The 15,392-nt window shown below is 36.3% G+C and overlaps 1 pseudogene; it reads right to left on the bottom strand.

Annotated features, from left to right (window-relative positions):
- LOC149566868 (glutamate--tRNA ligase, cytoplasmic-like) overlaps positions 1–11,709 on the bottom strand; it is a 140,909-nt pseudogene extending 129,200 nt beyond the window's left edge.
- Positions 11,710–15,392: the final 3,683 nt, after the last annotated feature.

Here is a 15,392-nt window from a genome sequence, read left to right as displayed (position 1 = left end):
ACTATAAATCTTCTTTGCTAACCTTTTGAGCTTGATAGACTCTGATTGATAACTGATATGACATTTATGTAACATCAAAGACAACACACAATTGAACAATTGTATCCAACAATCTCCCTTTTTGGTATTGATGGTAACACAACATGTCATAGTAGAATGAAATTTGAAAACAAGTCTTTTCTAAAAGAATGCTTCTCCCTCAAATACAAAAATTCTCTCTTTCATAGTAATCTCTCCCTCTTGCATAAACTCTCTTTTTCTTGCAAATTTTAGAAAGATATTATAGTAATCTCTCCCTCTTTGACAACACATGCCAAAGACAACACAACTCAAATGAATTCCAATGTACCTTAAGTACTGATTCATATGCAATGGCTTCATTACTTTGCTGCATCAACGGGTAGATTTTCAATTATGTTCCTATTGATGCATCACTAAAACTATATTTTAGTGTGCTTCAGATAGGGGAATGACCCCTAACTTACCTCTTAGATACAAGAATGCATCCTTAGGTAAAGGCTTTGTGAATATGTCAGAAATTTTTTCCTTTATATGGACATATTCAAATCTAATCTCCTTATCCTACACCAATTGTCTAATAAAGTGATACTTTATAGCAATATGCTTGGTTTTTTAATGCATCACTAGACATCTGGTTCTTTAATCTCTACCTTCATGCCTTTCAATAATTGTTTAAACCAAAAAATGTTTGAACAATTTATTGCTGCTGCAACATATTCTACCTCTACCATAGAATGGGATGTGCAATTTTTCTTTTTACTTGTCCAAGAGACCAACCTATTTCCAAGAAAGAAAGCTCCTCCACTTGTACTCTTTCTGTCATCAATATTTCCTACCCAATCTACATCAATAAACACTTTTAAATCAAGATTTCCTCCAAGTTTCTACCATAATCCATAATCTTCAGTGCCTTTCAAATATCTCATGATCCTTTTGATTGCCATCATGTGATTTTCTCTTGGTTTTGCTGAAAATCTTGCTACAATACCTACTGCAAGGGCAATATCTAGTCTTGTATGCACTAGATACTACAACTTTCCAATCATAGATCTATACAATGTTTGATCCACTTCCTTTGATTCATTATCCTTGGTAATTTTCAATCTAGTACACATTGGAGTTCCAACTGGTTTACAGTCTTCCATAACAAACTTTTTCAGTATCTCCTTGATGTATTTTGATTGACTGATATAAATACCATTCTTATTCTTTTGAATTTGAAGACCAACAAAGAATTTGATCTCACCAAACATTGACATTTCAAATTCCTTGTTCGTTTGTTCTGAAAATTCTTTGCAAAGAACATCATTTCCTATGAACAAAGTATCATCTACAAATATTTCTGCCAAAACAATCTTATTATCTAGTCCTTCCTTGATATACAAGCTACTATTATCATTAGCTCTTTGAAAACCAATCTGAATGAGATAGTTATGTAATCTCTCATACCATGCTCTAGGGGCTTGTTTTAGACCATACAATACTTTATGTAACTTTTAGACCATGTCCTTCTTGTCTGGATCAACAAAACCTTCAAGTTATTCAATATAAACCTCCTCATCTAGTATACCATTGAGAAATGTTGACTTGACATCCATCTAATAAACTTTGAATCCTTTGTATGCAAAATATGTAAGTAAGGTTCTAACACCTTCCAATCTTGCAACAAGAGCAAAAGTTTCTCCATAGTCTATACCTTCTTCTTGAGAGTATCATGTGCATACTAATCTAGCTTTTTTTCTTGACACCTTACCATCTTCATTTAGCTTATTTTTGAATACCCAATTAGTTCCAATCACATTTTTGTCTTTAGGCCTGGGTACAAGAGTCCATGTTTTGTTATTCTCTATCTGCTCTATCTCTTCATTCATAGCCTCAATCTAGATTTCATTTTCTAATGCATCTTTGACACTTCTAGGTTCAAATTTAGTAAGTAAATAAGTACCTTTCAACCTACTTATTGTCATAGTTCCTTTAGATTTATCTCCAATGATCTGATCTTGTGCATGATGCCTCCTAACATACTTGGCTAGCACAGGCTCCTTGCTAAGATTTGTTAGCTATTGATTCGATAGCTTCTGTTTACAACTCAGGTCCTTGCAACTCGGTTGACATTAGCTCGATTTGAACTTTCTCCAACTCAATTTGAACTTTCAGCAACTTGGTTTGAATGTCCTGCAACTCAGTTATAGAAGACTTTGGAGTAGAAGATTTCTTATTGACAGGTGTACCTGACACTGTATCATGTTCAATGAAAAGAAATCTCTTGTAGTCTTCTAGTTCCCTTTATCTTTCTTCTTCAATTCTTTCTACAAACTCATCAACTTTCACATGTGCACTTTCTATGACTTTGTGAGTAGACAAATTCAAACATCTATATGCTTTACTCTTGCAAGGATATCCCAAAAATATTCTTCCATCACCCTTCACATCAAATTTATGTTTTCTAGATTCTTTTAAAATGTAACATTTGCTTCCAAATACTTTTAGGTAACTTACATTAGGTTTGTAGCCATACCATAACTCATAAGGGATTTTGAATGAGTCCTTCTTTAGCTGTACTCAGTTCAAGGTATGAACTGCAGTGCTGATAGCTTTCTTCTAGTATTTGATAGCAATGCTCTTTTCAATCATTAAGGTTCTTGCACAGTCTATGATAGATCTATTCCTTCTTTCAGCTATTCCATTTTGTTCAGGAGTTCTAGGTGCTGAAATCTACCTTTTGATTCCTCTTTCAATGCAAATTTATTGAACTCATGTGAAATGAATTCACCACCTCTATCTAACCTCAAGCATTTTAGTCTTTTGCCTATTTCCTTTTCTACTTTCGCCAAATACCATTTGGACTTCTTAAATGCTTCTAATTTCTCTCTTAGGTACATGATAGTCATCATTCTTGAGTAATCATCAACAAAAAGAATAAAAAAAATTTCACCAGTATAACTTTGAATTCTAATAGGTCCACACAAATCAGCATGCACAATTTCTAAAACTTCTTCAGACTGATAGTTCTTACTTTTAAAGCTAGTCTTTCCCATCTTGCCAATTTGACAATTCTTGCATATACCAACCTCAGGTTTCTTAATGTTAGGAATGCCTCTGGCTTTCCTGAATTTACTTATTTTCACCAAGTTATCAAAATTCACATGACACAACCTCCTATGCCATAAACCAACTTTCTTCAACTTGAAAAATAAAACATGAACATTCTCCAAGTTGAAGATAAAACAAGTTACCTTTTGTTTGAGTGCCTAATCCAATTAGCTTTCCTTTGCCATCTAGCAATCTTACCTTTCCATGCATGAATTCCACTTTGAATCCATTATTGAGTAGTTGTGCCACACTCAATAGATTGTGTTTTAGTCCTTCTACCCAATATACATTATCACATACAAGTTCTTTGGTTAGTGAGATTCTTCCTTTTCCTTTTATGCAACAAGGTTCATTGTTACCAAACCTCACACTGCCACCATCATAGTCTTTAAAATGTTCAAACTTAGTTTTATCACTAGTCATGTGATGAGAACAACCACTATCTATAATCCATGTATCATTTTTTCTCACATGAGAAATAAGTGTCATTTCTTCATCATTATCAGATTCATCCTTTACAGCAATGTAAACAATTTCATCATCTTCTTCTTCATCAGAATCATTAGAATTCTTAGCCATGAAACATGTTTTCTTACCTTTTTCCTTGAGTGATTTGAAGTCTTTCTTGTCATTGCACCTATGACCTTTCTTCTCATTCGTGTTCTACTTATTTGGGCACCTAGCAGCAATATGTCCAATTTCTTCACAACAAAAATGGATTAGAGGAACCTTACCTTTGTATTTCCCTTTGCCTCTTGAATATTTCCTTGCTAGTAGAGCTTCAACTACCTCAAGATCACTATCAAAACTCTGTTGTGATTCTTCTTCACTATCTGACTGAGAATCCTTTATCTTCTTACCTTTCTCCTTGAGTGAAAACTTGGCTTCAAATGTTGATTCAATGTTCTTGGTAGCTAGAACATAATTATCATAGTTGTCTAGCTCAAATGCAGTCAATCTTCCAACTATGGCCTCTAAATTTATCTTATGATTTGCTTCACATCTTCTTTCTTGAATTGCAAAAACTCTAATTGCAATTTTGTAATCCTTGATATCATCAAATTCTTCATAACTTAAGGCAAATGCAATATATATCATCATGTTGTTGTGAGTCTTCTTTTTAGCAATATCATTGATAGATAATGTGCCATTAGGTTCTACATATGCTTCATCTAGATATTGCAGTCATGTATCTCCAATGGAAGCTAGATGAAGTCTCATCAATCCCTGCCATGCTGAGAAGTTTTCCCTGTTAAGTCTTGGAATTTCCCTTTTGTAAGACATCTTGATCTTTAGCTTAGATCCTTGAAATCCTTTCCTGCAAGCACCAAAAGCTCTGATACCAATTGTTGGAATTATAGATGGAGTAATTGAGAGGAGGGGTGGGGGCTGAATCAATTACCACAAAAAAAAATCCACAGATACCTTAGATGTCAAACAAGTTACTTATTGTTGTCACTTAGTAAACATTCACAAAAATTTTGTAACTCGGTAGATTAACTTATTACTAATTTTTAAGCATTAATAATTATTAACATGCATGCAAAAGTAAATAACATGAGCACAAGAGACACTATATTTAACGTGGAAATCCAATATGGGAAAAACCACCAAGTAACTAGCTACCAATTTTCACTCTTCTAAAGTGAGCCCTGTTAGGAGCCAACCCTGTTAAAGGTTACAAATCACACTATTAGGTGTGACCTTGTTAGAGAATTTATTCACCCAGTTAGGAGTGTCCCTACTAGAGGTCTTTAAAAAAATTCAAATGAATTGTCCACCTTGTTAGAGGATTTACAAAATGGCTATTAAACCAACTCTATTAAGAGATTTAGGAAATATTGTTACAATGGTAAGAAAGTAACAGTAAGTGACTTGAATGAGATGCAACTGAAATTTGCTGATACAGATCTCTACTTTGCTTCATTAGATCTTCGCAGACCAAATAAACCTTTGCTTCTCGTCAAGGATATCTAATCCTTCATCAAAATTTCCTTGCACTGCCTCTTCACAGAATCAGCTCATTGCATTCTCATTCCTTATTTTTAGAATCCACAACTTGACCTTTTATTTATACATTACAAATTGTCATGTTGGCTCAATAACAAGTTACATTTACCAATAAACCATACATCAGTCAGCTACAAATATTAAATTAAACAAAAAAGCTTTATTTCCCAAAAAAATGAAATCCTTCATTGGCCGAACCTGCTCAGTGGTGTGAGATAAAACTCCTAGGCTTAGTTTTCCACTCCCACCAAGAGATTTCTCTTATCTCCTAGTATCCTATGCTTCTATAGGATCTCCTAATAGGATTAGATCATTAACTAAATCCTATTCACTCTTTACTACAAGAGTCACACCTCGAAAACTCCACCTTGGATGATCCACACCTTAATTTTGGTTCTCTTTCTCACTTTCACTTAGATGGATCTAAGTGCCAAATCCACTAAAACCTCACAAATTTAAAACTTCATTGTGGGGACCTTCTTCACATTGAATTCATTCATATTCCATCCCATTTGACTGATTTGGGAAGGTTCTTGGCTCATGGGTTTATCAGATTCAAGATTTCATCAAAAGAGATCTTAAAAATAAGCCTATTTCTAGTAGCCTTTACCAGTCTGTTTTTCCCCTTTTTAGTAAACTTTTCCCAAAAAACTCAGAAAAATAAAACTTGATTTGGATACCATTTTGGAATTTTTAAAACTTTCATTAAGGGTTCTGGGTCTCAAAGTGACCGTACGCCTCCTTCCTAATATCAAGGAGAAACAGGGCTAAAAGGCCTAGTTTCTAGGACAGTTTGTCTAGGATTGATGAAAAATGCTCAAGACCTATCCTAATGGACTGGTATGACTTCCCAATGCTTAGGATGGATGAATAACATGAAAAAATACTATAAAAATTCCTAGGGATGTGCTGTACTTCCCATTCCCCACATGAAATGATTTGATTTCCCCCTGTCAAGCCTCTAACCTGGTATGTCAAACTCGCCTAGGGCCTGATCATAAAGCTAGCTCCCTTGCTCATGATGATTCCTAAGTTTAGATACAATATGTACAGAGGCCCCACTTGAATATTCAACCACTTATTCAGTGTTTCCATGGTTGAAACTCATGTGGGAGCCATTTTTACAAAATCTGTCACAGTGTGACCAAAAGAAAGGCCTGAACTAAAACAACTTGAAAACTATGATAAATCTACTCTAAACCCTTAACACATAAAATGAAAAAGTCTTCAAAATGACTATAGAACACGCCTCAACCACTGTATCAACATGTTTTTGGCTTCAAGTATGACTGTTCCTTCAAAAACCAAAATATCACTTCAAAAATAGAGTTTCCAGCACTTCATTAACTCAAAACTTTTTTACAAATATACAACCAATGCTTGGAGATTCAAGCCATAAATCTATTAGGTGTCTTCTCCACCATTCTAGGTCCCATTTGGTCAAAAATAACCTCCCACAATCAAAGGAATCCAAGGCTATCCATGTTGCATGGAATATTTGCAATAAGTGCAAAATGCTGTTATGACAACATTCTTACAACACTTGGCAACTTTGATAGATGCCTTAATCCTATATTATAGGCTTCTTATCCTCACATATTCTGAGGATCCAAGATCATTCATGATCATCATATTTATAAAATAACCATTAACCATTCTTAGGCCTAAGACATATTAATGACTCAATCTCCCTAACTCCTAACATTAAGAAATTAAATGACAACTAACAAAGGCTATTTGTGTGACCTTAGTCTTAGTGACTAATTCACCTATCCAACATAAAACAAGACCTTCTAAGGTCCTCAACCAAATTACACTAACTTCTTAACTTGGCTAGAGTCAAGTACAAGCCAAAATTGACTAACTAGTAGAGGTTAGCCTAGGTGCTCCTGCACCATCCTCCCCAAGATAAGTAGTTCAATCCACCCTTGGATTGATGATGTTAGGATCAACTCCCATCTTTTTGAACTCTGATTCTTTTATCCAAATAGCATCAGCATCATTCTGTCCATGCCTTTTAATGAGATGCTCCTTGTACTCTTTAGTCCTTGTCTTTTTATAGACTCTTGTATCTAGTATGATGTCTGGGCCTATGACTGTAGCAGTAGGTAATTGGAGATCCTCCACATCTCTGATCACTTCATGAAGAGTCTGATCCATGTCTTGCTATGGTCCTCTATAATGGACTAAGTCAGCAATATTAAAAATGGGTGACAGTCCATTGTCTTCCGGCAGTTCAACCTTGAATGCATTGTCACCATACTTAGCCAATATAGGACAGGGTCCTATCCTTCTCATTTGTAGCTTGTGGGGGACTCCTTTTTGTAGTCTTGACTTGTTGAGATGCACCATAACCAAGTCACCAACATTAAAATCAACTGTCCTTCTACTTTCATCCACTTTGGCTTTATGTTTTATGGTGTTCTCTGTCAATGTCTTTCTCACTGTTTCATGAACTTCTTGCATAGCAAATGCAAAGTCATCAGCATATGCACTTGCCTTGACTCCATCTTTTAAATCTCTCAACTCATAGACAGCTCTAGGATGTAGGCCATAGACAATTTCAAATGGACTCTTCCCGGTTGATCTATTTATGGTGTCATTATAGGCATATTCAGCTTGCCCAATCAACTGATCCCATTGCTTTCCATACTCCTTAGTTAGGCATCTTAGAAGGTTTCCAAGACTTCTATTAACAACCTCAGTTTGACCATCGGTTTGGGGATGGTAGGCTGACCCAAAGGATAAGTTAGTTCCCAATCTTTGCCAAAGAGTCTTCCAAAAATGACTCATAAATTTTGTGTCTCTGTCTGAAACAATGCTGATTGGTAGTCCATGTATTCTGACTATCTCTTTGAAGAATAGAGATGCTATTTGACTTGCATCATTTGTAGTCTTGCATGGCACAAAGTGAGCCATCTTGCTGAATCTATCCACAACCACATACACACTATCCATTCCTTGTCTTGTCTTGGGTAACCCAACTACAAAATCCATACTTAAGCATTCCCATGGCCTAGTAGGAATAGGTAATGGTTGGTAAAGACCAGCATTTGTTGAAGTGCCCTTGGCCTTTTGACATACTACACAACTCTCCACATACCTCCTAACATCAAGATTCATTCTAGGCCAAAAGTAAAACCTTGAAACAAGGTCTTGAGTCTTAGTGATCCCAAAGTGACCACTCAAAGCACCATTATGCTTTTCTTGAATTAAATTCTCTCTAATAGAACCTCTAGGAACACACAATTGATTCCCTTTGAACAAGAGATCACTTTGCAAAGTATAATCAGCATATTTGCTATGAAAATGATTCTTGTATTCAGCACATACCTTATAAATGTCAGCAAAGTCTTCATCATCTACATATTGATCCTTGAAATGATCTATCCCCATGCTTTTCAATTGAATTTCTTGTAGTGTGAGGGCTCTTCTTGACAATGCATCAGCCACCTTGTTTAGTACACCCTTCTTGTGCTTGATATGGAAGGTGTAGGCTTGTAGGTACTCAACCCACTTCATGTGCTTGTGACTCAACTTCTCTTGTGAATTCAGGAAGCTAAGTGCTTGATTGTCTGAATACACAATGAACTCCTTGGGGAGAAAGTAATGCCTCCATTTTCTTAGAGCTTGGACCAATGCATACATCTCTAAGTCATATGAGGAGTATTTTCTCTTAGCCTCACTTAACTTCTCAGAATGGAAAGCCACCGGTCTACCCTCTTGGCTTAGAACAGCCCCAATTGCTACATTGCTAGCATCACATTCGATGGTGAATAGCTTCTCAAAGCTTGGCAGCACCAAAACAGGTTGGGTAGCTATTCTTTCCTTCAACAACTCAAAGCTCTTGTTAGCATCTTCATTCCACACAAACTTGGTTTTCATTCCTCCTTTGATAGTATCCAACATAGGAGCACAAATTGCACTAAATTGTCTTATAAACTTCCTATAGTATTGTGCAAGACCATGAAAACTCCTTACCTCAGTTGCTGACCTTGGAGTAGGCCAATTCATGATAGCCTCTACCTTGCTCTTATCCATTTTCAGATTGCCATGAGATAAAACAAACCCAAGATATACCAATTCTGATTTGATGAACTCACACTTCTCCAAATTGATCATCAACTTCTCTTCATGCAGCTTCTTGAAGACAATATCAAGATGTTTCAAATGCTCACTCTTTGTCTTGCTAAAAATCAATATATCATCTAGATATACAACTACAAACTTGCCTATTTAGTCCTTGAGTATTTCATTCACGAGCCTCATGAATGTAGAGGGGGCATTTGACAATCCAAATGGCATGACAAGCCATTCATACAGTCCTTCATTAGTCTTGAAGGCTGTCTTCCACTCATCTCCTTCATGGATTCTTATTTGGTGATAGCCACTCTTCAAGTCTATCTTGCTATAGTACTTTGCTTCACCTAAACAATCCATTAAGTCTTCAATCCTAGGAATAGGGAACCTATACCTTATGGTTATCCTATTGATAGCCCTTGAATCAGTACATAGCCTCCAATTTTCTTCCTTCTTAGGTGCAAGTACGGTGGGTATAGCACATGGACTAATACTCTTTCTAATTAGGCCTTGATCTAAGAGCTCTTGTATTTGCCTTGCTATTTCCTCATTTTGTTGAGGGGTCATCTTATAGGCTGCTTTGTTAGGTAGGGTAGCTCCTGGGATAAGGTCTATCCTATGACTTATGGCTCTTTGAGGAGGCAAGGCTGAAGGTTGACCATCACTTACAATGCCTTGGTAAGTCTGCAACATACCTTGAATCTCCTTTAGTAATTCAATCTTCTTAGTCACCTTGTCTTCATCTCCTTCTCTTGGTTTCAACATCAATGCATACCCTATACCTTCACCTTCTTCCATGGTTTGTAGGAACTCTTTTTCACCTACCATAAGAACATTTGGACCTGTTGTCCTTACTTCAGCATCCTCCAACAATGACTGAATTTTGTAGGTAGTATTATCCTTCTTGAAAGAATAAGAATTCTTTCCTCCATCATGTATGGCTTGATGGTCAAATTGCCAAGGTCTACCTAGGAGCAAATGACACGCATCCATAGGCAACACATCACATAAAACTTTGTCTTTGTACCTTCCAATGGAGAACTCCACCCATGCTTGTTCATTTACTAACACATGTTGACCCTTATTGAGCCAAGTAACCTTGTAAGGATTGGTATGGGATATCCTTTTCAATTTGAGCTTGCTGACTGCTTCTTCTGACACTATATTATCAGTAGAGCCTGAATCAATAATGATCTTACATACTTTTCCCATTATCTTGCATTTGATTCTAAACAAAGATCTTCTTTGGCTTGGCTCCTCCTTCACCGGTTCCTTGATTAGAGTTCTCCTCATCATGAGGTTCTCCCCTTCCTCTGAATTTAATGGAATCTCAGAATGTTTATCTGCTGCATTAGTGTCTTCATGAACAAGGTTAGCTCTCTTATCACCTCCTTGTGATGAGCCACCTTTCTCAGGGCATCTATAGGCAGGGTGCCCCATTTGATTGCAATGGTAGCACTTCATATTGGAAAAATAATTGCCTCTTCCTCTTTGTGAAGAACCACCACTTCTTCCTCTAAAGTTAGAGTTAGAATTCCTTCCTCTACCACCTCTACTTGAGCTTCCTTCTTGCTGCTCACTGAATTTTACCTCACCTTGAGCTCTAGAATCAGAAATTCTTCCACCATAGCCACCTCTTTGACCTTTGGTATCTTTTCCTTTGCCTTTACCTTTGGAGCTATCTTGCTTTCTCTTGCTCTTTTCCTCTATCTTCAAGGCCATTTGATAGCATTGCCTAATGGATTTGAAGTTCACTAGGCTCATCTCTTCTTGAATAGACCATTTGAGGCCATTCAAATACCTTGCTAGCTTGATGCTCTCGTCTTCAACCACCTTGGACCTCAAACACAATTTTTGAAACTCCTCAGTATATGCTTGGACATCCAAATCTTTTTGCCTAAGATTTTGTCTCCTTCTATGCATTTGCACTTCATAGTCATCAGGAAGATATGTTTGCTTGACTTTGGATACCATACCCTTCCATGTCACAATAGGACCTTTACCATCCTTTTCCCTCTCGGTTTGTACAAACTTCCACCAAGTAAGAGCTGAACCTCTTAGTCTAGACTTGGCCACCATTACCTTTTGTGCTTCAGAGATACCATCACATTCAAAATGGTTCTCAATGCTATCTATCCAATCCACAACTGAATCTGGATCCATTTGTCCACTAAAAAGTGGAACACCTTCTAAAGCCTTGCCACTCAGTGCCTTCAATGCTTTCAAGAATGGCTCTTCAGGAAGAACAGGATCAGGAGTTGGTGCTTCTTCCTCCAACTCTAATTCCTTCTCCTTTGCTTCAGCTTCTTCTTTAAGGTCAATCTTCTCTTTGACCCTATCAGCTTTGTCTTGGACTTCACCCAAGAGCTGCTCCATTTGAGCTATTCTTTGTCTTAACAATTTGTTATCCTCTTCTTGTTCCTCAACCTTCTTTGCTAGTTCAGCATTAGTCACCATGGCTTGGGCTGGTGTATTCTCTCCTACTGATTCAGAAGATTGATGCATTACCCACAAGCTTGATCAACCAAGCTCTGATACCAATATGGTGTGAGATAAAACTCCTAGGCTTAGTTTTCCACTCCCACCAAGAGATTTCTCTTATCTCCTAGTATCCTATGCTTCTATAGGATCTCCTAATAGGATTAGATCATTAACTAAATCCTATTCACTCTTTACTACAAGAGTCACACCTCGAAAACTCCACCTTGGATGATCCACACCTTAATTTTGGTTCTCTTTCTCACTTTCACTTGGATCTAAGTGCCAAATCCACTAAAACCTCACAAATTTCAAACTTCATTGTGGGGACCTTCTTCACATTGAATTCATTCATATTCCATCCCATTTGACTGATTTGGGAAGGTTCTTGGCTCATGGGTTTATCAGATTCAAGATTTCATCAAAAGAGATCTTAAAAATAAGCCTATTTCTAGTAGCCTTTACCAGTCCGTTTTTCCCCTTTTTAGTAAAATTTTCCCAAACAAATCAGAAAAATAAAACTTGATTTGGATACCCTTTTGTAAGTTTTAAAACTTTCATTAAGGGTTCTGGGTCTCAAAGTGACCGTACGCCTCCTTCCTAATATCAAGGAGAAACAGGGCTAAAAGGCCTAGTTTCTAGGACAGTTTGTCTAGGATTGATGAAAAATGCTCAAGACCTATCCTAATGGACTGGTATGACTTCCCAATGCTTAGGATGGATGAATAACATGAAAACCTACCATAAAAATTCCTGGGGACGTGCTGTACTTCCCATTCCCCACATGAAATGATTTGATTTCTCCCTATCAAGCCTCTAACCTGGTATGTCAAACTCGCCTAGGGCCTGATCATAAAGCTAGCTCCCTTGCTCATGATGATTCCTAAGTTTAGATACAATATTTATAGAGGCCCCACTTGAATATTCAACCACTTATTCAGTGTTTCCATGGTTGAAACTCATGTGGGAGCCATTTTTACAAAATCTGTCACAGTGTGACCAAAAGAAAGGCCTGAACTAAAACAACTTGAAAACTATGATAAATCTACTCTAAACCCTTAACACATAAAATGAAAAAGTCTTCAAAATGACTATAGAACACGCCTCAACCACTGTATCAACACGTTTTTGGCTTCAAGTATGACTGTTCCTTCAAAAACCGAAATATCACTTCAAAAACAGAGTTTCCAGCACTTCATTAACTCAAAACTTTTTTACAAATATACAACCAATGCTTGGAGATTCGAGCCATAAATCCATTAGGTATCTTCTCCACCATTCTAGGTCCCATTTGGTCGAAAATAACCTCCCACAATCAAAGGAATCCAAGGCTATCCATGTTGCATGGAATATTTGCAATAAGTTGAAAATGCTGTTATGACAACATTCTTACAACACTTGGCAACTTTGATAGATGCCTTAATCCTATATTATAGGCTTCTTATCCTCACATATTCTGAGGATCCAAGATCATTCATGATCATCATATTTATAAAATAACCATTAACCATTCTTAGGCCTAAGACATATTAATGACTCAATCTCCCTAACTCCTAACATTAAGAAATTAAATGACAACTAACAAAGGCTATTTGTGTGACCTTAGTCTTAGTGACTAATTCACCTAGCCAACATAAAACAAGACCTTCTAAGGTCCTCAACCAAATTACACTAACTTCTTAACTTGGCTAGAGTCAAGTACAAGCCAAAATTGACTAACTAGTAGAGGTTAGCCTAGGTGCTCCTAAAAATTGACTAACTAGTAGAGGTTAGCCTGGGTGCTAGTTACATTTACCACTAAACCATACATCATTCAGCTACAAATATTACATTAAACAAAAAAGCTTTATTTCCCAAAAAAATGAAATCCTTCATTGGCCGAACCTGCTCAGTAAATATAGCTTTAGAAATAATTTCCTGAGTTAACCATCTCAACTCAGTTAATACTAGAAATTCTATGAAATCATTTGATTACTGAGTAAACTCGGTAAGAACTGGATCTCCTTCACTGACCATGAGAGCTTGGTAAGAACTATTCTCTGTCATATTTTCCTTTGATGACTGAGTAAGCTTGGTAGACACTAAATTTTCTTTGTTAACCTTGAAAGCTTGGTAACAATTGTTTGCACAAGGTAAACTCTGAGAACATTTGGTAGACATTGTAAATCTTCTTTGCTAAGCTTCTAAGCTTAGTAGACTCTGACCAATAACTAATATGACATTTGTGTAACATCAAAGACAACACATAATTGAACAATTGTATCCAATAGAATTCATGAATGGGAAGGCCAAGCTGGTAGATGGAAAAGGGAATCTAGTTGGGTCTAGTAACTAAACAAAAGGTAACTTATTCTACGTAGACCTAAGTAAAATTTCATGTTTCATTGCTCAAGTAGAAGAAAGATGGTTATGGCATAAAATATTGTGTCATATGAACTTTGATAACCTAATCAAGATAAGGAAAAACAAAAGAGTGAGAGTTATTCCTAATAAGAGGAAACTTGATATGGGTCTATCCAAAAATTATCAAATATGTAAGATGGGCAAGACAAGTTTAAAGAGTAAGAACTATCATTCTGAACAAGTCTTGGAGTTGGTTCATACAGACCATTGTGGACCTATTGGCACTGAGATCTATAGTGGAGATAATTACTTTATTTTCTTTTTTGATGATCACTCTAAGAGATGATGACATTAATGTATCTAAAAGATAAGTCTAAAACTTTTCAAAAGTTCAATTAGTATCTGGCTAGAGTTGAGAAAGAAACAGAAAAGAAGATGAAGTGTTTAAGGTCAAATAGAGAAGGAGAATTCATTTCTAATGAATTCAATGAATTATGTACTGAGAAAGGAACCAAAAAATAGGTATGAGCCCCTAGTACACCTCAGCAGAATGGTATGGCAGAAAGAAGGAATAGGTCAATCATGGATTGTGAAAGAACCATGATGATAAGAAATAATGTTGCAATCAAATACTAGAAGGAAGAAATCACTACAAAAGTTCATACATTAAACAGAGTACAACTAAAAAAATTATCAAATCAGACTCCTTACGAACTATGGTATGGCTACAAACCTAATGTAAGCTACTTCAAAGTATTTGGTAGAAAATGTTTGATGCAGGAGCATCCTAGGTGTAAGAGCAATCTTCCATGAACCAAAAATTTTTTTGTTTTCAATCTTTACTATTTTAATGATCCATAGGGTTACCGGGTTTCCCATGCTAGAAAAATCAAAGACAACCAAAACCCTAGGTTGGGTTGAGCTAGAGAAGAAGACTCTTTTCAAGTGGGATGGTAGAAGAATGAAGCTTAATGGTATTACTAACAAGGAGATTAAGTTTGGACTTCATGTGATTGCACATAAGATATATAGTTCTAGCCAACTTAATGGTGTCCCATGTGAAGCTATGAACTTTGCATACAAAGTAGTTAAGAACAATTTTTATTTTGACCTTGCCAAGGTACAACTGAACCAAATGAGAAATAACTTGGAGAGAATATGATCATCTAAGACAAACTATGTAAGTTTGGTTCACTTTTGGCATGCTTATTCTTTTATATTTAGAATTTTTTTTCCTTCCAAGGGGAGTTTAGTAAGGAAGAAGGGTAGACCTATTGTATATTAGATCAATGAATTTATAGCGAAAATGGGAGACAATTTTGAGGGTAATGGATGCATATTTTGAAAAAATACTTGAGCAACTAGTG

The sequence above is a fragment of the Cupressus sempervirens genome, chromosome 3 (assembly GCF_028749045.1).
Source record: "Cupressus sempervirens isolate cs-2001-9-10 chromosome 3, ASM2874904v1, whole genome shotgun sequence".
Classification (NCBI taxonomy): domain Eukaryota; kingdom Viridiplantae; phylum Streptophyta; class Pinopsida; order Cupressales; family Cupressaceae; genus Cupressus; species Cupressus sempervirens.
Note: the sequence above shows the minus strand (reverse complement) of the source record. Positions and strands in the feature narration are given on the sequence as shown.